The sequence below is a fragment of the Etheostoma spectabile genome, chromosome 15, assembly GCF_008692095.1.
Source record: "Etheostoma spectabile isolate EspeVRDwgs_2016 chromosome 15, UIUC_Espe_1.0, whole genome shotgun sequence".
Lineage (NCBI taxonomy): Eukaryota > Metazoa > Chordata > Actinopteri > Perciformes > Percidae > Etheostoma > Etheostoma spectabile.
In genome coordinates, this window is record NC_045747.1 from 32,574,048 (window position 1) to 32,600,559 (window position 26,512).

A 26,512-nucleotide genomic window follows, 5' to 3' on the forward strand; every position below is an offset into this window, starting at 1 on the left:
ACACCGCCTACCAAGAGCCTGGGTCTGTCCCAGGTTTCTTCCTAAAAAGGACTTTTTCCTTGCCACTGTTGCAATAGTTGCTTGCTATGGAGAAAACTACTAGAACTGTTGGACTCTTGTAAATTAAAGAGTGTGGTCTAGACCTACTCTATCTGTAAAGTCGAGATAACTCTTGTTATGAATTGATACTATAAAGAGAATTGGATTGAAGTGAATTGACTTTACAGTGTTTTACAGTTGTTTCATGAAACTCATGAAATGTTCATTCTCTAAGTTCATATTGACAGACTGTGGAAGGTGGAGCTAGCTGTAGGCTACATTTACATTGCTACGTTTTGGTTTTTAAGCTTTTAAGTTTTTAGCCAAACGTAATCTCTTTGTTTTAACCCTCATGTTGTCCTCGGGTGAAATTGACCCGTTTTCCTATATCAATGTTCTTTTTAACTACTCAAAATAACATGATTGATTCCACACAATGCTCTTTGACAAGTAATAATCTCTACTTCCATTCATTTTGGGGTGTCTTATTCAATTCTATTGCATTTGAAAAAGAAATTGAAGTGGTTTTGAAAAAGTATTGATTAAAACCTATTCCAGTCTGTGATTATCCATCAAAATACATTCCTTCAATTTTAGTCTAAATAATTTCTAATTTCTGCTTTTCTAACTCAAACATTAGGTATAATTTCCTTTAAATGAGGTGTATTGATAAATTCCAAAAACTAAAGTTAATACGTTAGTGTTACGTAGTGTTGAAAACGTCAAAAAAGTGACAAACATTAGAAAAAGGGTTGAAAAAAGAGACAAAAACGATAAAAAAGCATCAACAAAAGTGTTGATTTTCAATTTTAACGGGAAGACAACACAGTTTAGCTCCAACAAAAGAACATATCTCCAATTAAACTAACATTAGACGTCCAGACCCCATGAACATTCTCGTATACTGGGCATGTGCGTGCCGGGGTAAGGAGGAGACAGCACGTCTCAGAACTATGAGTCTCATGGTGGTGATCCATTTGTCCGTGCGACATTCTGTCACGCCGCGCAACTGTATGGCCCATTTCTCACTTAAAATGTTTTCAGAAACACGTGTCAGTGAATTATTTTTGTAAAATATGACACTGTAGTCCATCACGTCATGACCCAAACAGGCGGCGAAACACTGGCGTCGGCGTTGGTGATGCCCAAGGTCTCCGTTTGACCCCGGAGATTCCAAACCAAAACAGGTCAGAAGTGTTTTCAAATGGCTCCGGAAACGCCAGAGCAGTGAGAATGTAAATGTAGCCTCAGATGTGTCTGATCTGAATTCTGGAACTCATTCAGCATAACATCGGACTATCCCTGTGCCTGACACTGTGGGCCCCTACTCAGATAAAATCAAGACACCTGGGCCTCTCCAACACACCCACTCCCCCACACTCAACTCCTTCTTCTGCTTCCAAAAATCTGGAGCGAAAGCCCACATGTTCAGTTTTTTTAGTTCTATTTGTTCCCTTTTTAATATAGAAAAGCTGGAGAATGACAGGAATGACACACAGCAAAGGGCAGCGGGCTGGATCTGAACCTAGACCCCTGCCAAGGACTTAACCTACATGGGGCGCAGGCTCTACCAGTTGTGTTAGAGGTCGCCCCTTCAGTGCACTTCTTTGTGTGCAGAATTAATGCAAAAGGCCTTAACACCCACATCACCACAGGTGTTTTCTGGCTAATTAGATCTCCAGTCAGATTAAAGCTGGGTGGAGCTATGCTTGGAATTGTACACGCTCACACAGATCTGTAAAGAGATCTAATCCAAGAGATCTCATCTAAGAGATCTAATCTAAGAGATAGGTGAAAGAACCATGGCGGGTGCACTCTGGTTGTGTACAGGCTTTATATGCAATACAGTACCACTATAAAACAGCAACTTTATAGTAAACGGCTTCACCTAAATAGTTGCACTAAACACACAGATGCATGGACAATATGTCCTGCAGATGCACACATCACTGCACAGAGCACACACCCAACACACACACACACACACACACACTGAATGACTTCACCATGGTTTTGCCTGCCGCAGCAGAACTCTGGGAAAATACTGATTTCATGATGTGCTGCAACACCTCAGGCTGCAGCCATGCTGTGTTCTCTGTTTCCCTGCCTACACACACACAACAACACACAACACACACACACACAACACACACACACATACACATACACACACACCACAACACCACAACTAGGTATCACTGGGTTGCACAGAGGTGGTTGCTAGGCAACAAGCATCTTCTAGCTCTTCCTATACATGGAGAAAAAGACTGTTCACGCACCAAAAGCACGAGGATTCAAAATCCCATACACACACACACACACACACACACACACACTATTCACACCGCTGTAATGAGAGCGGTGACGGTGTGAGCGTCTGTGTGAAACAGCAACTGCTTCCTCCAGAGAGACTCCCTCTAAACATGGAGACTTCATGGAGACTCCTCTGCTCAGACATGCAGCTGACGCCCGTATACCCAGATCAGCTGAGCTCAATGTGGTCAAATAGCTTCAGTTCATTACCACAGTTCACTCATTAATTACTGTAAGTATAGACCAGCTCTCCCCGCCGCCGACCCATGTAGGACGTGAGTAGTAAACACACTAATTGTGTAATTCAAAGCAAAGCAAAAGGGAGCACTAAGCCATTAAAACAGAAGGCAGTGCAGTTACAATCATTGCTGGGAAAACACAATCCAAAGCACTGAGACAGCAGGAATAAACGGCAGCATTCATGGTACAAAAGAGAGATTCTAATTTGGGTTTCTGTTACAGATTACTTCTTAAATGCTGCAAAAAAAAACAACGTATTCTCATAATTGTGCATTGATTTGTGGGGTACCTTGTCCCTCCTGTAGACTAATGAGATGATCTATAATGGAGTACTGCCGTGCCCAGGTCTGTCGATGTCATTTATCAAACACAGCAGTGACTGATTGGCTCGGATGGTATTTAAAACGGTACATGCATTTTAAATCAAAAATGTCTGGGATACATCCACAGAGGGTTGATATATTACATCATGGGTCTTTAACGTTTTTGAGGCAGAGGACCCCTTAGCTGAAAGAGAAACAGAGCAGGGACCCCTAATACATATAATCTATAACACAAATTGTAGCAAAATAAACTGGGCCAGATGGATAGATACGGATGGATGGATGTTCATTTATTACTTAAACATCATGTTTGAATTTTAAACATACGTGTGGAAGGCCCAGTGTAAGATGAACTGTATCTGTGGATGGCTACTGTACCTAATGGCTATAATACTTAGTAAATATCTTCAGTGTCGTGTAAATCAAATGTTTTTTAGTTTTTTTGACAAATAAGCCGATTCATCTTTGCTAATAATACGTTGGATATATGTTAATGTATAGTTTCAGACATATTTTCATAAAAAAAATAAAAAAGAACAACTTTCAAATAATTATCAAACAATAATTTGGCGGCCCCCTCTGCAATAACTCTGAGGACCCCTGAGGGGTTACGGACCCCCTGTTGAGGATCTCTGTCTTACATGACCAGCGTTGGGGTAGTTACTCAAAAAAAGTAATAGATTACACATTACTAGTAACTTAAAAAAGTAATGCCTTACTTACTACATTACTCACCCCTGAAAGTAAATAGATACACTATTACTTTTGGATTTCTCCATAACATCACCAGAGATGCAGCATAAAGAACAATATAAAGTTTAAGGTGCAATATGTAATACTGACAGCTAGTGTTTAAAATAGTTAATCCAGTACAAATTTAAAATAGTGGAGAGAGTCGTCTCCCCCGGCCCCTCCTCTGCCAAAGTTAACGAAGGTTGCCGGGCTGAGAGCGCAGCAACCACAACAATGTTGCTAGGCGCCTGTCTCACATAGCCGGACATTACTTCACAGCTCAGCGGAGTAGCTAACGTTAGATGCTGGCTGCGGACCTCTGTACCCATCTGACAGACACACTTTTTCATCTTAGAATTACAGTAGGAACCGCTAAAAACTCAACAACCTCGCTGTCCTCTCCACCGGACTGAACATACTTTATTGGCTTAGAATACCGGCAACAATCGCTAAACACACTGCAAAATCACGGTCCTCTCTTCCAGATTTACAGCCCCCCCTCTTGGCTTAAAATAACTCACGCTTGTCAGGTCCTCCGGTAACGTTAGCAGTTAGCAGGGTTAGCAGGGTTAGCATTGCGACGTTAGCCAGGACCAGTCGGGACCAATTTACTGGCTGTTTCTCAATTGTTTTTGCGAGTAACCAACTTTCTTTTCTTGTAGAATGAATTAACTAGAGATTAGAACTGGATTAGATTAAATTAGATTAGAATTGATGACCTCAATGCCTATATAACATCTCTCTCTCTTGCTACGTAATGGAGCCCCAGACCATTTATGTCATTCAGAGGGCCTCCATGGGACAATTACGTTGATTGACAGCTGCATTATGGGAAAGCAACAGTCAATAACTGCATGCTGTCAGACCGGACGACGTTGCGTGATGGATGCACTGCAATCATAGACTGTATGTTATTACAGTCTATGATTGCAACACATAAACGCAGCGATGGAACCACACGTGCATGCAATGTCGAACTCCACAAACTCATGCATGAGCAAAGAGTGCAGCAAGTACACACGATAAAGTGCATGAACACACAGACACACGCAAACACACTCACACACACTAACGCATACACACACAGATGGGTATTGTTCAGAGTGTGCCAGATGAAGTCAGAGGGGCAGCCAGCTGAATTCATTAACTATAAATACACATGTCATATCCTTGCTAACTCTCCACACACACACACACACACACACACACACACACACACACACAAGAAAGAACTCACACACTGTGAGAAGCTCCTTCACACATGTGTGATCGTGACGCATCTGAAGCCTCAGAGAGAAGAGGGAAGATGAGGGTAGGAAAAAAAACATTGGATGGAGGAAGTGTGTGTGTGTGTGTGTGTGTGTGTGTGTGTGTGTGTGTGTGTGTGTGTGTGTGTGTGTGTGTGTGTGTGTGTGTGTGTGTGAGATAAAGTGACTCCCACATGAAGCCCACAGACCAACCCGTGTTACCTATCCTATTATCAGCTCATGTCTGCCTTTTTTCCCCTCTGATTTCCCTCCTCTTCCTTTCCTCCCTCCTTACATCCTCCCTCCCAACCGCTCACCCCTTGCCCTCCTCGCCTCCTTGCCCTACAATTTTTGCTTTCCCTTTTTTGACAGCTGAATCAATCAAGCATACGATGCAAAACAAACTCAGACAATACACATACAACAGTACTAAAATAACTTATTACTAACTAACTAACTAACTATTAGTGTAACTAATTTACACAGGATAAAAATTACAATATATGTGTGCAAAGCGTCATAGTGTGTACTACTTATTTAAGTTGTTTACTGCAACTATATAAAGGAGTAAGTGTTTTTCTTGGCTAGAGGGACTTTATAGCGGCGGCCTGATGGTAGTAACTGTAAAGAGTTAAGCAGGGGGTAAGTGGGATCTTTTGTAATGTGATTGGCTTTCCTTTCAACCGCTTAGGTGTGAAGTTCTGATAATGGAGTTTGAGTTTGGCCAGTTATTGTACTTGCTTGATTCATGATCCAGGAAAGCTTAGATTTATTCCCAGGAGTCTTGTGTTCTTCTTGGTATAAACTCACATAATAAAAGATAGATAAGTTCAAACTGCAAAGGAATGAAGGTTTGAATAACTGATCTTTAAATGATTTTTGAAACTAACATTGTAATAGATTGGTAAGTCTAAATGCAGGGAGACGCACATTTCAAAGGCAGTTTGAAGTGTAAAAATTTCCAATGTGGAGATATCAATGTCGAAATTAAAAAGAAAACTATCTCGCCCGCACATTTGAGAGAGTGTTTCAAGCTTATAACATCAGTGATTTCAACATTGGACTTCATCATAAAAACCTTAGCCAGGGCTCGTCAATGTGTCCCGTTGAGAGGATATTAAGCTGGGGGACATAGGACGCTGGAAACAAAGATAGTTATAGCAGAACTCCCCTGTGTAATAATTCTTTTCCTTGGATGGCGCAGGCATGGCCCGCCTTACTCCACCTCTGATTGGCTTACCCAGGTATTCTTTCCCTAACCTTGAGGAGAACCCCGTCTTTTAGTGTGTTGTGTAGGTTTTTTGTTTATGTAATATATGTACAGTATAAAGTACAAAAAACACATTTCACTCCAAATGGAGCTTTCTCTCCCACAGACAGGAGTTTTCCTCAACTGCCTCAATTGAAGTTGGTTGACCAATCACAACAGAGTGCAAATATTTCGCTGAAAGGAGTATAATAGGAGCTCTTTAAGCAATGTCACTCCTCACACCTAAACCTAACCAACAAAGGCCACAAGTAGCCAATCAGAGGCCGAGTAAGGCTAGTCATGACTTCGGCATCCGTGGAAAGAAAGTTAGACTCCCCGACTACGTTAACACTGAGCTCCAGTAGGTTTGAACGTCCACGCAGCTGGTCCAACAGCTTGCAGGTTCAGTTTGTTGGCAAAGTGCACAGGACAGGATGACAAGTGGTGATTAGTTCTGAGCTCTCGATCCATATTTGCTCAGCTGCACACACACACACACACACACACACACACACACACGCACACAGGTAAACAGGAAGTGGATGATTGAATTAGATAGGAGACACTTTCCGAACGGATGCAAGACCATCTGACAGAAAAAGAGATATAGAAAGATTAATAAGGCAAGGCAAGGCAGCTTTATTTGTAGAGCACATTTCAGCACCAGGGCAATTCAAAGTGCTTTACACAAAAAATAACGTTAAACAAGTAAAAACACAAGTAAAAACAGTTAAAAATCATAAGTATTAAAAACCGGTAAAACACATGAATAGACAGTAAAACAAATAGAAACATAAAACACAAGAATAAAAGTTACAGTGCAGCATAAGAAATTTAAAGAAATGAGCAGTCATTTAAAGAAAGGCAGCATCAAAAGAAAGGTCTTCAGCCTTGATTTAAAAGAACTGGAGTAGCAGAGGATCTGCAGGTTTTCTGGAGTTTATTCCAGATATGAGGAGCATAGAAACTGAAAGCTGCTTACCCTGTTTAGTTCTGACTCTGGGGACAGAAAGAACCTGTCCCAGATGACCTGAGAGGTCTGGGTGGTTCTAGTGTAGTAGCAGATCAGAAATATATTTTGGACCTAAACCGTAAGTGATTTATAAACTAGCAAGAGTACTTTGAAATCAATCTTGAGACACAGGAAGCCAGTGTAAAGACTTCAGAACTGGAGTGATGTGATCCAGTCTCTTGGTCTTAGTGAGGACTCGAGCAGCGTTCTGAATCAGCTGCAGCTGTCTGATTGATTTTTTAGGGAGACCAGTAAAGACACTGTTACAGTAGAGGAGGAAAGTCCAATAAAGAGGAAAGTCCAAAAAAAAAGGTGGGACAGGAAGCATAGAGTTATTATGAGACAAACCGTTTAATGCAGGCAGGCTTTACTGCAATACACTGCATTCCTGCTGGGTTGTTATAACAATATTACAAATTTGCATCACTTTGCAGCTAATGCAGGCTCACAACCTGGACGTTTTCATCAGTATCTGTTAGTGCTTTTGCCGTTTATCTCATACAGTTGTTCAGGAATCTTATTCCTTATCTTAATTTTATTTTCAAAACCATTTAGCAACATTTTTGTTGTTGATTTCTTACAGTGTACTGTAACTTTTATGATTGTATTTCATACTTGTGGTATTCTATTTGAGCTGTTTTTATATTTTCTTTAATGGATGCCTGTGATTGTTTTACCTGCTCTTTAATTTTTTCTGTAAAACACTTTAAATTGCCTAGTTTCTGAAATAAAGTTGCCCCGGCCCTCCTTGCCTACATGCAAATAAACTGTAAACTGAAGTGAAATGGAGTGGTAGTGCTTTTAATATGTAGTCGCTGTTGGGCCCAATAGTATGTGTAAACCTGATTTTTAACCAAAACGACCCCAGCAGTAAGTTTAAATAAGTTTAACTGATCTCTGAGGGACAGACAAAGACATCTGGGCCTGTCCCCCAAACTCCTACAGGCTACCACAAGGGATAACCATCATACAATAGCTGCGTGGCCAGGAGGGAGTGGTCAAAGTCGCCAAAAGCTAAACAACTACAGGCGTTTAGTTCACACTTTTCGAGAGCTCTGCGAATTCCCTTTTGCTGGCAAGACATTGAACACAGCGGGGATTCTCAGCTGGCTGCTACGTTGTTGAATATCACAATAACGATATTACTTGCGATAAATTAACAGATAGTAAAGAGTACTCAGTTCTGCATTTCTGCAGCTTTCAGTGTTCTGCTAAAATACAACAAACTGCTTGTTTAATTTCAAACAAATGAAAGGAAATCATTTCCAACTTTCTTTTACTGAACGAAAAAGGCACCACTAAAAAAAGGATGAAAGTTACATTTTAAAGTGCAGTTTTCTACTGATATTTTCTTGTAACCGACACAAAAGAAGTGAAGAGTCTTCTTTGTGATATGTCGCAGCTTTCGGTGATGTGTTTATTGCGCCAGTCAATATCGTGATGACGATGAAAAAAAGATACTGTATATTGTGCAGCCCTACTGTAGGGAAGAGGAGGTGTTTCTTCGAAGGAGCCTATGATTAACAAACTGCCTTAGTGGGTGGGGTTATGTGGGGGTTCCACTCTGTCTAGAAGCCTGTCCTGGGTGCTATCACAGCTTAGAGAAGCGGCTCTGGGCTGCTCTGCATTGTATTCTGGGACGCTTAACCTTCACTGAGATGATGTTCTGTTGCCAAACACATCGGTTAATCTCCACCCTAGAAGCCTTTCATCTTGTAAAATTAAAAGAAAACACACTGTGTGAAAATATGAATGAGCATGTAAGCTAAGTGACTAAACAGGATTATGTCAGAACAGTACAGTCTGATCTTACATTATAATGCCAGGAATAACTCGCTCTACACGGCATCAGTCCTTCCAGAAAAAGCCACAGTTCCAGAGTTTTTTTTGTGATTGTTGCGGGAAAAAAATCCTTGATTATGTGGCACGTTTTCTTAAAAAATGCCATGGAATATGCGGGATATTTCTGCAACGAAATTGCGAGAACTTGCAAAAACTGCGGTTTGATGAAAAAGAGACTGTGTTTGTCTTGTTAAGTCACTTCATAACGTTTCCATGGCAACAGGGGAAAATGGCTGCTTTTGTGTGAATTAAACGCAACATTTTCCAACTCTCTGCTAAGATGTATGTATATATGTATATGATATATATATAAGATATATGATATATGACTTTTTTGCAATGTGGGGATTATGAAATCCTGCAAGCCCTGCATTATTTTGCGCAGAAATTGGCAATTTATGCAGCGAAGGTGGGGCGTATTTTTTTAAAATGCGGCCATGCATGGCTGATTATGCATTGAATTATGCGAAGGCATAATTGCATTTTCCTGGAAGGACTGTGCAACACAATGTTCTTATTTTTATTTAAAGTTTTCCAGGTGGATCATCAAGTAAAGATGATGGTGATTTTTCATTAGCTTCAGTCCTTCAGAAATCAAATGCATGTTCAAGATCCTTTTAAAGTGAGATTATTGTTTAAAGAATTTAGCGTTGCTTTAAGATTACTAGCTATAACCATGGATCTATAAAGATCAGTGCTGCTTCCGCACTAGGGTTCCACTGGACCTTCCTCCAAAGCGCTTCAGAGGAGGGTCTGGCTAGTCCACACAGCATTCTAGGATGGGAGAAAAACATGCTCTGGTTTATTAGCATTTCTTTAAACCAATCACAATCCTCAGCGCTAGGCCCCGGAGAAAATAACGGTGCCACTGCAAACTAGCCTCAGTAGGGAACTTGTTATGGTGGAACATGTGTACCTTCGAAGGCTGTTCTAGTCGTGCAACAGAAAACTCTGATTGGACAGATAGTCTAGCTAGCGGTCTGGATTTACCCTGCAGAGATCTGAGGAGCAGTTAACCATAGTCCTCAGAAATCCACCGGAGTTTGTGGGGTCTTAAAAAATTGTATCCACTGATACACAGACATGTCTTTCAGCATTTAAATCTATAGGGAAACGTCATGGCTGCTATGTCAAATAGCCTTTAAAGGTCCAACATGTTTAGTTGTCCATTATCAAAATCTGTGTTGCCTGTTCACAAAATTTTCATTAATATTTACCACCATCATCAATTCCAAGTATTCCTATCGGCTTGAAATTTTACATTACAACAACATGTTAGCATAGCAAGGGACATACAGGACAGACTGCTCCGCCTTTCATGTTTTTGCAGTCACATTATAAACTCACAGGTGCTGCTAATGCTGCTAACTGGTATCGACGCTTCCCGGGCACCGGCAAGTTGGAAGAAGGTAACATGGAGGACCACACGTATTCAAAATCCAAATTTCAGAAACAGGAGTCTTCTTCTTCGCCCAGAAAGAGAAAAAGGATATTAAAAAGAGCAAGAGACTGGCTTTTTGAAGTGTGAAGGCTACAGTAGCTGCAATACATTTAGTACTTGGAACTGTGTAGCGCGAGAGAGTTGACTGCGATATATGATCTCAACGCTAGATGGGAGAAATTCCTACACATTGGACCTTTGAAGACCCGGCTCACTTCCTGGGGGCATGGCTACAACTGATAAAAATCTGCGATCAACATTCATTTCAGCCGCAACATCGATGGTCACTGCTAAGAAATGAGAAGCTGCTTTTGTCCAACTCTGTCTGAGACCCATCACTTCAATTTTTGATGGTACATTTTCCACTGTTATCATTATAAACTGCATGTTTACCGCGTGAGAACAAAAGGTGTAGCAGCGTATCTAAGGGGCGGGGCTAAGCCAACAGTCCAGTCCAGTTTTATCTCCATTTACTTCAACCTCACTTGTAACCTTTTTAGCGTCTTGTGATTGCAAGTTTGTGTCACTATTTCAATGTCTTTGATTTAAACATTTGTTTTATTTCCCGTTTTTTCATCACTATGTAAAATTCTAGGAGTTAGCAGGAGGAGCATGTGGTTGTAGTAGTAGTAGTACTCTGTACTGTAACCCTGCAGGATATTACCAGAATGGAGGATTAGTATCCATTATAACCTATTTATACACACAGTGAAACCCTAACCCCTGCTTTGACCACACACTCGGCTAACCATGGGAGGTTGTCTCCATGGATACAAGAGTGCTCATTGATTAAACTCACACAGAAACAACTCTTAGAATCGTGTAGGGCTGCACGATATGAGGACAATCTGCAATACGCAATAACGTTGTTGATTATAGCCCTAACGCTATCACTTCATATTACAATCAATAATACTCAGTTCTGCATTTCTGCTGCCTTCTGTGTTCTGCTAAAACACAACAAACTGTTGAATTTAAGACAAAGTTGTTACTGCCTTTCATGTGTTTACTGCGCCAGTTGACAATAAAAAGACCCCTATTGAAAGTTGACCACTTGCAATCAGAGTGTGTGTGTGTGTGTGTGTGGGGGGGGGGTCTCTATCTCTGAGATGCAGAATGAAGCATTGCAACGCAGATAAGCAGAGCTGAAGACACAGCGCGGATGCAGAGAGGTCCCACATGGCATCTGGTTGACCTCCATGTGCGAGCACTAGCCTACTGTACATGTGAACAACTGGTGGGAAGGAGCAGGGAGCATGAGTGCCCCTGGAACTCTCAGATGGCTTCACTGGCAAAGGCAATTTTATTTATAGAGCACCTTTCACTAAATGTAAACCCTAAGTGCTTTACGTTAAAAACAGGGTTGTTATGTCATGTTAGAACAAAGCACAATCAGAAATAAGAATACAGTAAAAGCATTAACCCAACAAGACAATCTACAAAAACAACACTGTGAACATACAATTCACACCCACAAATACACACACTGTATCTAATTGAATGCCCGATGGAATAGTTATGTTTAGAAATTGCTTTTGAATGTGCACAGCTTGTTCTAGAGAGCAGGACCACAATAACTAAAAACATTGTTCCAGCCAATTGGCAACAGGCGGGCAACAGATGAAGTTGGGGGTGAGAGTGGGGGGCAGCCAGTAGTTATCTGTTCGTGAATCTGTGGGGCAGAGCTTATAGAGGGGGGTTGTATTCATTTGGCAGTTGAGTTTAAATATCACCAATCTAATCAGGTAACTGCACCTTTAAGTGCTTTATCCACTACAGAGGGGTTTCACCGACGTGACGTTCTGGGCGGTAACCCGGATACGCAGCCATATTGGAGTACAGTGGAGTATTGTGCACTTTGGACACTTTATGTGAATGTAGTCATGTCTAAACAACAGAAAAGCATCCAAGATGCAAAAGCATGTAGGGACAGACTTGGACCACAATAAAAGGCGCAATATTTCGAGAAATTACAGTTTATTAGATCAGATTTTATCAGATCCCTACGAGTCGGCTCCCTCTTCTTAGATCCGTGACAACCCGGTGATTCTTCCTTCAGTTGCATATCCCGATTTAGCTAGTCAACTACCTGCTTTTCTCGCCGAGCCCATACACAGCTGCAGACCTTAAATCCTACTAAGGTTAGGAGGCCTATAACCAGATGGTGTGTGGATGGGTGAGGGAGACGCAGTCCAAGTCCTTAACGACTGTTGTGTTGTGAAGTAATGTAATAACGTCTTTAATCAACCTAACCTTAACTGTATGACATCATTGCAATTTTTTTTTTTTCATTTCAAAGAGCCCCAGTTTGCTATCTACACTACCAGGGTGCGTTGGAGCACCTCCTTTCCTCTGATCATTTCTGGTTTTTGCTTTTGGAAGTTGACAATGTTCCACATGTTTTTCTCGTTCTGACCTATTGGTACAACCTAAAACATTTTCCTTGACAACGTTTGGGATCTACTTCAGCAGATGATGAAGTGATTTGAGTAACGAATTAATGTGTTCAAATCTACGTGTACATGTAAGGGCTCTGGCTGCTGCATTTTTTAATAAGTCAGAGGCGTCCTACTGATTGTTTGGAAAATTCTGCAAAAAGAGCGTTACAATAGACCGACCTGCTGTTTCTCCGAGTCAGTTTGAGATATAAACGCTCTACGTTTTATATAGAAGGGAAGCAGAAAAGAAATCATTTGTTATAACAAAAACGCATTAATGCCTTTTGTCATCTTTAAAACAGATGTGTCATTTCATTCATGTGTCTAGATTTTGGTCACTTTCTAACTCCATATATGATTAATAATAGCCAATTATGTGTGGATAATAACAAATCCTGCTGCTGGATACAGCTGTGACGTTGTGTAAACACTGTGTAACTGTCACTGTTACAGGAATAATCCGTGTGATTACTGTCTCAAGGAAATGAGATCCATGTTTCCTTAATCATAACTTCTATTAGTAGAGATGCGCATCAAGAACATCTAAAGCGCTTTAGGCTCCATCTGTTCGTGACTGCTTCATCATTTTCTCTTTCTTGTATTCCAACAGGAGTGGTATGAAATGATTCAGCAGAACAGGGTAAAGTGGCGTTTTAAATGACTGACTCTTTAAGCAGCTGCCACCAAAACTAAATTAAAAAAAGATGAAATAAGTGTTTGATGTATTGATTATCACTGCCTGTAAAGAGCTTGGAGTGGAAGTGTTGCAATTGCCACAGTCAGACGTGCACTGGCGCTCCATAGTTACCTAGCAACAGCTTTCTCACCCGCTATCAAGGTCATCTGCCTGATGGCTAACATGTTTTGTCAGAACCATGCACCAACACACACACACACACAGAACATGTCTGAATGCCATACACATTCCTGAAAACAAGAAAGCAGCTGTTCTGTGTAGCTTCTTGTTCATTTTATTTATTTATTTCCATTTCTTTGGTGACATCAGATTTAATGGCAATTTTCCATTCAAATGTTAAAGTAAATTGCCTTTAAGTTGTCATTAGACAATTTAGACTAAAAAAGGTTCACAGATGTTTCCGGTGTAGAAAATATAAAGATGTTAATGCTTTGGGGAGCATCAATGGGCTCCATGCATTTAATGGCTTTCTGGCCATAACGTTATATATACTGTATATTTACTGTATATTACCATGTTAGCGAGTTCTAACGACATTAGGAATCATCATCTTGGGACCATTAACATCCACAGCAAATTCCATCGACATTTGAGGCGTAGCGTAGTCCAATCTTTACGTGCAACTGTGCAGAAATAACGGGTTTAAACAGAATGAATACATTTCAAATGAATGAATTCAAATTCAAATGTCAACATTAGGAATGAAGCGTCAAAGCTTAGAACTATTACAGCCTTACTTTGTTACTCAGACAGAACTGGTTAGTAAGAAGAAGACCAAAAGGGTAGATCACTGATAGACTGATTACAATGTTGATGGTAATGCAATATATATGATTTGGTGAGCACTTTGAATCAAAGTGTCCAGAATGCAGACAATTGTAGAAACGGCTGGAGTGGAAGCCCAAACCCTGGCTGCGTTGAAGTCTGCCTTTAAACTTTCAGTCCAACAACTCTCCCAAACCATACGACGATATGAGTTCCAAAGCCTCTAATACGACCCACAGGAGGGTGTTACAAATAGTGGTGGTGGCGGAAATACAACCCCATATCTAAACCAGAGAAACAACGATCGCATTTTGAAAGTAAAGGTCGCGATTTTAACGCATGTCTTTAACGCACGAGTGTGCAAGTGACGCTGAAAGTGATGTTCATAAAGTTTTTATAAAAAACCACTCCATAGTCGCAGTTTGGTTAAGTTTAGGCACAATAACTACTTGGTTATGTTTAGAAAAAGACTGTGGTTTGGGTTCAAATCACACGTTCATTCACTTCCGAAAGGTTACGCACGTGACATTGAATGTAACGCTATTGTACTATTGTATTGTATTGGGCTACTGTACAGCAAGCAACAATGGCTGCCGCATCGACCAGAGAGACTCTTAAATGTAAGTATTTTCGGCTTAAATAATTGATTTAAAAGTTACGCCAGCCTTGTTTTGTGGTCTATACAGTCCTGTGCATATATACTTGCAACCATGTTCTTAATTGAAACTTTTTTTAAATCGCTAGCTTGCGCTAATGCTAATCCCTAACCGCTAACATTAAGGTTGATTTGCACAACAGTCCCGCATTTCTTTGCCTTGAATGGACTGTATACATCGCATAGACTGTATATATTAATCTTAACTGTCTATGATTCATCGCTACGTGCTTTACATATACCACCCTGTATCACACAGGGATGGAGGAAACCCAACAGCTGATCCACTTTGGGGCTGAAAACGAGCAGAAGTTTCTTAAATCATGTGTTCATGTTGCACCCATTCATTATTGCATTGGTACTGTATTATTGTAATCATTTTTAATTAATTCCTGTTCATGCACTTATATATTGTTGTTGGTTTTGATACAAGACACTGATGAAATGTGAGGGGGGGGGGGGGGGGTGTTACTGGCCAACAGTCATCAGACATGTCTGGAATATCAGAACAGCTGTAGTTATTTTGTTTGTTTGTGGTCTTGTGTGTCTTTTTTTAGTTTTATACATTTTAAGTCCTTTTTATGTGTGTGACATGGAATGGTTCTAATAGTTGATAATGGTTCTGTTATATAATATATTTACAGTAATGTTTTTGCCTGTTATGTTTAATTTATCGGCAATACAGACAGATTTTTGTTAACAAAATGTCTTTCTGAACATCAATGACATTCAAAACGGTGATAACTGAAACAGATATACAACACACCGTGTGTGTGTGTGTATACACATATGTATTGCAAACAGACCTAAGTACTACACAGACTACACAGATAACATCACAGATAACATCAAATATATTAATATATAAATGCATATGACACTGTTGTCAAAACCCACGCATTTGACAGAGACGGCATCTTGGAAGTTTGTGATCAATACTGTATGGTGATGTAACCGATACTTTACCCCTTGGTTTCAAGGGCCAAGGGGTGGGGATAAATGGTAAGGGGTAGGGGTAAGATGGAGAAATGGGATTCAGCCTTAGTCTGATTATCATTTTGCATCTGAGCTTGTTTGCCTGGAGAAATGCAAAACACAATGAAGTCCAAGTGCAGACACAGATGCCACTTCCATTCTCTGTATCCCTAACGCGCTGAGACACGCAGACGGCATGACGACAGCCACGCAGACAGCCGAGCAAAGAGAGACTTACAGAGGACCACAACACACCCGGGGGACAGTACCATGGCTCAGTGATCAATAGAGACCTTGTGTCTGCTGTGTCTCTGCCTTCTCTGTCTCCATCTCTCTCTGTTTTCACTGCTTTCCCGAACTCTGCTTCCTTTTACATTGCTCTTTCCCTGACCCTCCACCATTCTCCACTTTGGGTTATGAAATTTGCCTCATTAGCATTCCAACACAATTTGTTTCCTCTTCAACTCTTTGTTGAAAGATTTTTCTGTCTCTCTCTTCTGACCCGTTTTTCTCTGTTTTTCATTCAGGAGAATCTAATCATCCCTGTCCGCTCTTTTGCCTCCTGATGTGAACCTGCACAGATACTTCTTCCCATCCAATGAAACATAAAAACAGGCCACTTACGGTACCAATCGTGCATGTACTCTACCATTAACCTCAGTTCAACAGACCCGATCTATCTTGGAAAATAGGATTCACAAACACAGTGTGTTGGTTGATGCTTGAAATGAGAACCAAATGTATGCCGTTTTCACATTTTTACAGATTAGCTACAGTAATAAGGCATGGTATATCTACCCAAAATCCTCACACTGTGTGAGATAGTCCGATAACTGACAGTAAATCTGGGCCAATATGTACTAAACCACCTAGAATAGGATTGCTGATCCTGCAATGCTCAGTAATTCATTCATAAGGATGAGAAAGAAAGACTTTCTGCAAAGTCAGCACTCCTGTTCTCAGATACCGGATTCATTATGGACATTATTGGTTTATCTATCTATAAATCGGGATATCTCTGCGCGTGTGTCCCCACACATGCGCAGTACGGCAGCGGGGGCGGGGAGTTGCTGAATCCCTACAAGGTTGCAGGTGTCTTGCCAAAAACTCATTGCTGTCTACCCTACATGCAAATGATGAAATAAGGGACACGCTTAATCTCAAGATGAGTTGAGCCGTGCTGCAACATGTGTTAAAGGTTGGGGCTCTCGTGCACGTTGTTTTGTTGCTTTGTTGCACACGAAAATGTTGACATGTTGAATCTACATGAGCCACAGTCGAGCCTCGGCTGATTGAACCTGTACTATGTATTACAGGTTGAGTTTTATCAAAAACCAATTACAAAAAAAACACACATCCACGAGGAGCTTTGCTTCTGCCATATAAAACCGACTTTGACCGCAAAGTGTTCTGCAAAGTTCTGCTTTCAGATGTTTAGTTAAAGTAAAAAGAGATTATCACTCAACACAATGTGCTTCAAGGTAGAGCTGGGCAATATATCGACATTTTATCGATATCGTGACATGAGACTAGGTATTGTCTTAGATTTCAGAATCAGAATCAGCTTTATTGACCAGGTACGAAGACACATACGAGGAATTTTCCTTTGGAGCATAGTTGCTCACAATGTGCTTACACATTCAAAACAAACAACCCAACAAACAATATATACACACTAATATATATATACTCTAAGCAGAAACAATGTAGAGAGAGGAGTGCAATGAAGAAACCAATAAAATTATTTAAATGTGGAACATAGCGCAAAGGGTACTGGGATAAATAGTATTAAGTTATTATATTACAATATGAACAGTATGAACATTATAAACAGTTCTGAAATAGGAAATGAGAATGATGAATAAATAATGGATAATAAGTGAGATATGAGAATGAGAATGATGAATAAATACTAAATAAATGGAATAATAGTGGAACCAGTAAGCAGGTGTTGTACAGACCGTGGTACTGGGTTAATGGCCACCTGCTTTTGGAAATAATTTTATCTTAATATGGCACAAGTATTGTCTTTAACTGGTTTTAAAGGCTATATTACAGTAAAGTGATATCATTTTCTGAATTTGAACCAGACCTTTGTATTATTTGCCTTTACCCACTTAGACACTATGTCCACATTACTGATGGTTATTTATAAAAAATCTCATTGTGTAAATATTTTGTGAAAGCCCCAATAGTCAACCCTACAATATCGTTGCAGTTTTGATATCGAGGTATTTGGTCAAAAATATTGTGATATTTATATTTATATTATCTCCATATTGCCCAGCCCTACTTCAAGGTGGTGATGCTTGATAGTACAATGCATCACATTTTAATGGTGGTACTTTGGGGGTGTAGAATCTGAATCGGCAACGTTTTCTGTCAGGTAAATGTTTTCCTCAGTACACAGTAAATCAGCAGGCCTACCGTTGGATTAATAAATGCTTCGGGGCCTTCTGTAAGTTCTTTCAGAGTACAATGGTTCTGGACAAAGCTGCAAGCAGCAATACAGGAGGACGAGCAATCGGCCCGTTCCAAACAGGCACGTGCACTAGTATCTATAAGTCCAGTATGTTTCTTCATCTCCATGTAACAACAGACAGCGATATTCTTGTTCCAAATGTGCGTTTGCAATGGCAGAGGCCTTAGAGACAGCTGTGCAACACAACAGTAGTGCTGGGATAATGGAGTTTAATGTCTGACCTATCGCAAGACTAAATCTGCTTCTAGGGTAAAAGCCATTACAGGCAGAATCATGAGAGGCATTTGGAGGTAATTGAAAACAGAAACACTGCCTTTCAAATGCTAAGTATTAGTAAATGGGACAAATACCAGGCAAACAGAAAATACTGCCGGCAAGCATTGTTAGCAAATAGTCTTTTTTGTTGTATCTAACTGTTAGTGTCATTGGGGATTAAACGGATTCTACAGCCATGCTGTGAGCCTGGATTTAGGCACAGCAGATGATGGTGATAAAGGAAAAGTTAGGGGTTAACCAAAGTAATTATAACCCATCCTGAGGGAGACATGAATATCCATACCTAGGTTTATAGGAATCCATCCAGTGATTGTGTTACAAATATTTATGTCTGGTCTAAACCAAAGTGGTTGAGTATGAAATAATAAAAATGTAAACAGTTTTTTGGGTTTCTTTAAATAACATCACTGAGTACGGTCCAGACCTGCTCTTTTATGAAAAGCGCAATGGGATAACTGTTGTTGGGATTTGGCGCTATATAAATAAAATTGAATTGAAATTGAATAAACACTACCAGAGAAACTCACCAAAGAAGTTTTATAAGACACAAAGAAGTGTTGTGTGACAGGTCAAATGCAGTGTCTGCCAGCTGTTATTATCTAGTGTTATCAGGTGTAAATTACTCCTGGACTAGTCTATATCCATGTCGTTACACTTCCGGGATTGCTCCGGGTCCGCAGTAAATTTCGCCAGATGCATTTATTTTCCTTCCGCTTTCTTTATGTGTTGGAATTTTGAACTGCGGTGGATTTCTGAGGACTATGGTTAACTGCTCCTCAGATCTCTGCAGGGTATATCCAGACAGCTAGCTAGACTATCTGTCAAATCAGAGTTAATTACTTTGCAGCGGCTCTGTGCGGAGCTTAGCACCGCCCATGACGATTCTGATTGGTTTCAAGAAATGTCGTTAAAACCAGAGCATGTTTTCCTCCCATCCCCGGAAGCTATGTGGAGTAGCCAGACCCTCCTTCAGCACGTTTTGGTGGAGGGTCTGGCAAAGCGAGATGAACCACTACTTGGGTATCTCTTGTTCCATGGCTGTGTTTTGAAGTGGGCCGTTTCTGGAGGAAGCAACATGTAACCATTCCCTCTTTTCTCTGTCCTGTCTGAGCTGATTTACATCACCCCGAGTATAATACTACCACAGACATGTTCTTAAAAGATGAACATGGGGTCAACTGCTGCCCTTGGGTTCTTGCTGCAATGTTAAGAGCAGATTGCAACACTTGAAGCAAACCCAAACAAACACACACACACACACACACACACAGTATAATCTGCTAGCTTTCTTTTAAGGAAACCAAAGTATAAAAGGAAATCCCATGAAAGTTCGGATGTTTATAAGTTGTTACATCACCTCATGTAAGACACACTTACGGACACACAGATGCACAACTCATTTGGACTCCGTATTTGGGTTATAGGATGGCCTATATTCATATTGACTGACATGTTCAGTAGGATAAATATGGCCAAACACACACACAAATACACACACTAGTAAATTAAATAGCCGCTGTCACACACAGTAAAAGCATAGCCCTACAAGCCCATGGAAAGGTTCACCTTTTGAGGCAGAGACACACAAGAAGAGACAACAAGACAGGAAGTGATTGAGAGAGGAGAGATGAACAAATAAGGTCATGTCAAACACAGCAAGAAACCACAGAAAGACATGGTCATATTCATGCTGTTCGATTTAGTTTCATTTATTGATTTTTCCGTACATCACATTGTGTGAGTGTGCGTGTGTGTGTGTGGTGTGTATGTGTGTGTTGTGGTGTGGTGTGTTTGTGTGTGTGTTGTGTGTGTGTTTGGGTGTGTGTGTGTGATGAAGTGTATTCTCTTGTAACTTTATTTTGCCGGGCTTCCCTGTGAATTTGCTCTTAGTGTGTGTGTGTGTGTGTGTGTGTGTTTTGTTGTGTGTGATGATTGTAGTGGCTCCTCTTTGAGTGTAGACCTCAGGGCAGCACAGTGAGGACTATACTGAACAGACACTAACCTCCTTACACAAACACACACACACACACACACACACACACACAAATTAGGCTAACCCACTAACAGAGTGCAATTTTCACTCTGTTAACCCAAAAGCCACCAAATAATTGTCATTTACAGGAACATTTCCACTATGATCACACAAACACACACACACACGCACACACACACATACACTGAATAGCATTTAGTGACAGTACATGCACAAACACTCACACATGCACACATAAGAATTGCCCATAACATGTTTCTTTGACAAACATACAAACAAAACAGGCAGCCACACACATACAAACACAAACGCACGCACACACACGGCTGGGCGGCTGTGGCTCAGTGGTAGAGCGGTTGCCTGCCAATCGGAAGGTTGGTGGTTCAATCCCTGCCCCTGCAGTCATTGTCGAAGTGTCCTTGGGCAAGACACTGAACCCCGAGTTGCCCCCGGTGCTGCGCATCCGAGCGTGAATGTGTGTGAGTGTTTATCTGATGAGCAGGTGGCACCTTGTACGGCAGCCACAGTGTATGAATGTGTGTGAATGGTGAATGTATCCTGTAGATGTAAAAGCGCTTTGAGTAGTCGTTAAGACTGGAAAAGCGCCATATAAATACAGCACATTTACACACAGTCAACACCTGGAGGACATTTACAGTAAGTCACAGGACATCCTTATGGGCTCCCCTCTCACGCTTCCTTCACCACAGGAACCGCATTTGTCTTTGAGCAAAAAGGGAGGGAGCCGGAAAAAGAGGAGGAAGAAGAGCGGGTCAACAGAGTGGTAAAGTATAGGTTCCACAGTAGGAGGAAAGAGAAGATGGAAGGAGGAGGATAACAAGACTTGCTAACTAAACAACAAACTAGGTTGAGCGTCATTGCCCTTTATAGAATAACTGTTACAGCCAACACAGAGAGAAGCTGGTTGAGATTCCAGAAAGATCATGGTCATAGCTTAAATGATTATAGAGAATGCAAACAGCTGTCTCCAAATAAACAACAATTACTGTATAGTCGAATAATCGTGATAAATAACTGAATCACTCAACTCATCAATGAAGGAGCTTATTGTCTTAAATAAAACTACTAACACTGGAAAAGACTGATGAACTGATTCTATGTCCGACGCAGATGTGAGGGTGAGGATCTGAAAGGCCAGTCCTCCAACTGAAGAATATATGGAGCTATGGAGGGTCGTCCTAGTTGCCGTGATAAATTAGCTGAAGCTAATGCTTATCTGGAAATTAGCCCACTCTGCGTCCTTGGACTCTACTGGTCGGGTCGATTTTGATCCAATATTTTAACTTAGCATGCTTCCTTAATATCTGATGACGCATTGGGGTCATTTTTGGATTTATTACAGTAAATATATATTACATATTGGACCTTTAACTGTGTGTCAAATGTATTGCTTCAATCTTAAATTTACTAGGATGTTGCAGTGATCATAGGCCACATCAGTAATTATAATGGTGTAGAAAAACATGAACTTTGACATGACACAAACATTGTGTTGGTTAATTTTTCAACTTTTCAAGTATAGATACCTATCTCACAACCACCAATCCCACCCCAGATGTTTATCTTCTTCTTCTACAGTCATTATTCGCACAGCCAAGAGAGGTCCTTATCTGGTAAATGTAAACACAGGTCCTTTTAGACATGTGGACAAAGCCACACATGCTATCATCGCTACAGTGAGGACAGTCTAATGAAAGAGGAACTGGAACATCTTAGTGTAGGAGTGGGAGGAGACAGCGATATGGGGGGAGAAATAGGAAGGAATAAATAAAAATGTCAACATTACAGAAAATACATCTGTGAAATAAAGAGAGAGAGGCCAAAAGCATAGATGAGGAGGTGGAAAAACTACACTGCAGGCTGTGTTGAGTGGGGTGAAAATGAGAAGAGGAAAGAGCGACTGAGGCGACAAATTCATCACCAGTGTTGTAGTGATCATAGCCAGGAATAAGCCAGAGCTCAGAGCTGCCGCCCCCCCCCACCCCCCCACTCTCCCATCTTTCACCATTTCTCTCCGCTCTGTTATTCATCACCTATCAATATATCTTCCATCTGAGTCTTGCTCCTTCTCTTCCTCTCTTTGGCTTCCCGTCCCTCTACAACCCAACGGCGTGGGCTCGGGCTATTAAGGAGTATTGTGATTGCTCGCTGCATTTAGACTGGGAGTGGAGGCGAGGGGGAGGCAAAATAGAGAGATGCAGGGAGATGGAAAGACAACGATAGAGATGGAGCGAGATGAAGAAGAAGAAAAAACTTGTACGACCTTTCTAGTTAACCTTGGGGCGTTAATAAAGCAGAACAAGGTGTGTGTGTGTGTGTGTGTGTGTGTGTGTGTGTGTGTGTGTGTGTGTGTGTGTGTGTGAGAGAGAGAGAGAGAGATCTGTCTGGCCTTGCAATGCTGCAGTAAATCTGCCCCCATGCAATAAAAGGACTGAGAAGTGCTGAGAGGAGAGGAGAGGAGAGGAGAGGAGAGGAGGTTTTCCTTTCCCTTTATTGGACCATTTTCAGATAATATTCATTATCGCAGAAAACATACATAAAACAAGACAAAGAAAACCAACTAAAATATTATCAATACAAACATGCTTTTTTCCAATCAAAACCTGACCACCAACTCTCCATCCTCCCCCACGGAACATAACACTCCCTTTACAGCCCGCAAACGACTGAAAACCAGCAAATTGCCCATCATCTGGTAGTAGTAGTGGTAGCCTTGACCAGGCCTTCCAACATCGCCACCGGCTCCACACTACCAGCACCCTGAGCCCTGTTCCTGCGTGTTAGTCAGATGGCCAATTTTGCCGTAGCAAACAAAAAGTTCAATAAAATGTCAACGGCCTTCTTTTGCTTTGTGTATTTTGGACCAAAAATGAACAATTCCTTAGAAAACACCTCTCCTAAACCCTGAACCCCCCTTTGAATAATCTCTAGCAGATCTTTCAGCCGAGGACATGGGACAAACAAATGTGCTCAGGTTTCCACCTGAAGACAAAAAACACATCCCTCCCCTAGCTCGGGATTGATCTGTTTGTAGCTACAGCCCCATGCATGATCCTCCATTGAAGGTCTTGTACAGGGAACACCAAACGCCTTTCTGGGAAACCCAAAAAAACCACTCCACCTCAATTCCTTCAGCTTAGCCAAAGACCACAGGTTCAGGACCTTTATGCAGGTGTAATAAAGCGCTTTCTTCGCTGCATTTTGAAACCTGTCCATGTGATCTGTCCTATCGGAGCTTTCTCTTGCACGACAAAAATAACCTTTAAACGCACACACGTTGCACCAAAACAAGTTCCTTTCAGAGGCTGTTTCGTAGCGGCACCGTGGCTCCGTCCGGCGCTTAGCACCGCCCAAGACGATTGTGATTGGTTTAGAGAAATGCCAATAAACCAGAGCAAAGTTTTCTCCCATCCCAGAATTTTGTGTAGACTCGTAAGACCCTCCTTCACAGCGCTGTGGAGGAAGGTCTAACAATGCGAGACTAATCAGAGAGAGGAGAGGAGAGGAGAGGAGAACTGTTGTGTCCCAGTTTTTCTTTAACCTCTATCCGTCTATCTATCCCTCTTCTCCCTGAAGACACCACACACATTATGTGAAGCTCCAGAAGGCCTTCGGATGCCTGGGACTGACAGTGAGCTGTTTCCTCAGCGGCGCTCAGCCTCCCTGGGCATGACTCATAATGAACAACCCCCCCCTACACATACATCACCTCTACTCCTCCTCCTCCCCACTCTTCTACCAAGGGTCCTCCACTCACTCCCATCACACCCTCGTCTTCTCTGTCTAATCCTCTCTTCTTTCTTCCCGCCCCGCTGCGCTATCTCTCTCCTTCTGCTCCTGCACTCCCTTTTCTTTTCCTTCTTTTCCTCTCTCTTGCTCTTGCTCTCCGTTATCCTCTTATTCCCGGCTGGCCTGTAAACTCCCATTTCTGTTTCTCTCTCAGTTGCTTTTTCGGCTCTCTCAGTCATCCTCCTCATCCTCCCGTTCCGAGCAGTGCTGTGTTATCTCCAGCTTTCAGGCTGAAAATTGGCTGTGGAAAAGAGACCCCTACTCACCCATTCACACACACACACACACACATATGTCAGACACAATAAACCAGTAACGCAAACATGACGTAGCACTGAAGCATTTTCACAAAAAAACGCAAACACGTGTGCAATTAGCTTTTGTTTAAGCAGATAAACCCGTTGTTACTCGTGTGTTATTGGTTTTGGAAAGGCTTTAGAAAAAGACATCTCCCTATTTGAACACTCTTTTATTACAGCACCATGACCGCTGTTTTGGCATGTTGAGAAAACCAAAGCTTGACAGTGGCTAAGCTATGATATGGCAATGTCAGGGGTGAGTGACTGGTCAGTTAGGGAAATGTAATCACTTGCATACACATGAAACACACACACACATGCAAATTACACGTGACACTGACATTAGGTCCCTGAACTATCAGAGCGTCATATTCTGCAGAGAGGAACTCTCAAATCTGACTCCTAATATAGCTCATAAACCAGGCTGGCTGCACTGATTCAACACTGGATCACTGAGTCTGTGTGTGTGTGTGTGTGTGTGTGTGTGGGTGGTGTGTGTGTGGTGTGTGTGTGTGTGTGTGTGTGTGTGATAATGTGAAAGTCTAGTCTTAACGACTAGAAAAGCGCTAGTACAGGCACCATTCACACACATTCACACACTGTGGCCGAGGCTGCTGTTCCAGGGCCAGCAATCATATCCCCAACCTTCGTTGGCAGGCAACCCACTCTACCACAGCCGTGTGTGTGTGTGTGTGTTGTGTGTGTGGGGTGTGTGTGTGTGTGTGTGTGTGTGTGTGTGTGTGTGTGTGTGGTTTGTGTGTGCATGTGTGTGTGTGTGTGTGTGTGTGCATCAAATTAACCAAACTTGGTACTACACCTTAATTATTGAGCATGTAGTTCAAGTTTATCCAAGTCAACAGCAGTTTTCCAAAGTGAGCTACTGTATTACACTGCTAAACAACAGTGGGCACAACTGAAGCCACATGTGAAAGCTAACTACAGTCCGCCCTACCAACAGTCCTAAACCAACCTGAGCTAAACAGTTCACATCTCCTGCAAAACTCCTAGCAAACGCAGCTCTTAACACACGTCTAAAACAGACTCAGTGCAGAGACACACTATGAACAATCCTCCACTAACACACGGAGATAACACACAGTCCCTGAGAACACACAGAGTAAAAACACTAGCATCAACCACTAATACAGAAAACACTTCTCATCTCTACAGTTTGACACTGAGTACTTCACACTGCTAATAGTTTCTTTAAAGAAAAGATATAGATTTTATGAATATACCAATGTCCAGTAAGGTAAACAAGAAGGAATGAAAAACAGCGGTTTGCGTCAATACAGTATTTGTCTCTAGTATTTATGGAATAAAGGAAAAAAGTAAAGGTACTAAACAGTAAAAGAGTGAGACTGATCCTGCCTCTCTCAGCATCATACAGAAGTCTTCATCACACTGGTGTCTGCATCCTCTCTAAATACTAAGAATGTGGTGTTTCCATTGCTTTCACCTCCATTACTTTATGAAAAACAGTAAGAAGACAGTTTTCCTATAGTAAAGATATGGTGTTGTTCACTTCTTTTTTATTATAGCTGTGTATGTAACCTCAGACATCTGACCTGGACATGTTGGTATCTTTGCCTTTTACCCGGTTCTCTGAAACGGTACAGTGTATAATCGGTTGTAATTCTCATTTGGTGTTCGTATACAAAAAAAGGCTTTCTGAGCTTTTTCT

At 41.4% G+C, this 26,512-nt stretch overlaps 2 protein-coding genes and 1 long non-coding RNA gene across 3 annotated transcripts in view; 1 reads left to right on the top strand and 2 right to left on the bottom strand.

Moving 5' to 3' along the window:
• The window catches only part of LOC116703359 (uncharacterized), a 12,363-nt gene extending 1,687 nt beyond the window's left edge, over window positions 1–10,676 (top strand). Inside the window, exons 2-3 of the long non-coding RNA XR_004335412.1 lie at window positions 4,954–4,959; window positions 10,296–10,676. This is a non-coding gene — a long non-coding RNA (uncharacterized LOC116703359). The remainder of the gene's footprint in view (window positions 1–4,953; window positions 4,960–10,295) is intronic.
• caskin1 (CASK interacting protein 1) overlaps window positions 1–26,512 on the bottom strand; it is a 125,568-nt gene that overhangs the window by 68,650 nt on the left and 30,406 nt on the right.
• Window positions 1–26,512, bottom strand: part of LOC116703354 (neurabin-2) — a 163,780-nt gene that overhangs the window by 33,887 nt on the left and 103,381 nt on the right. The gene's annotated exons all lie outside the window — the stretch shown is intronic.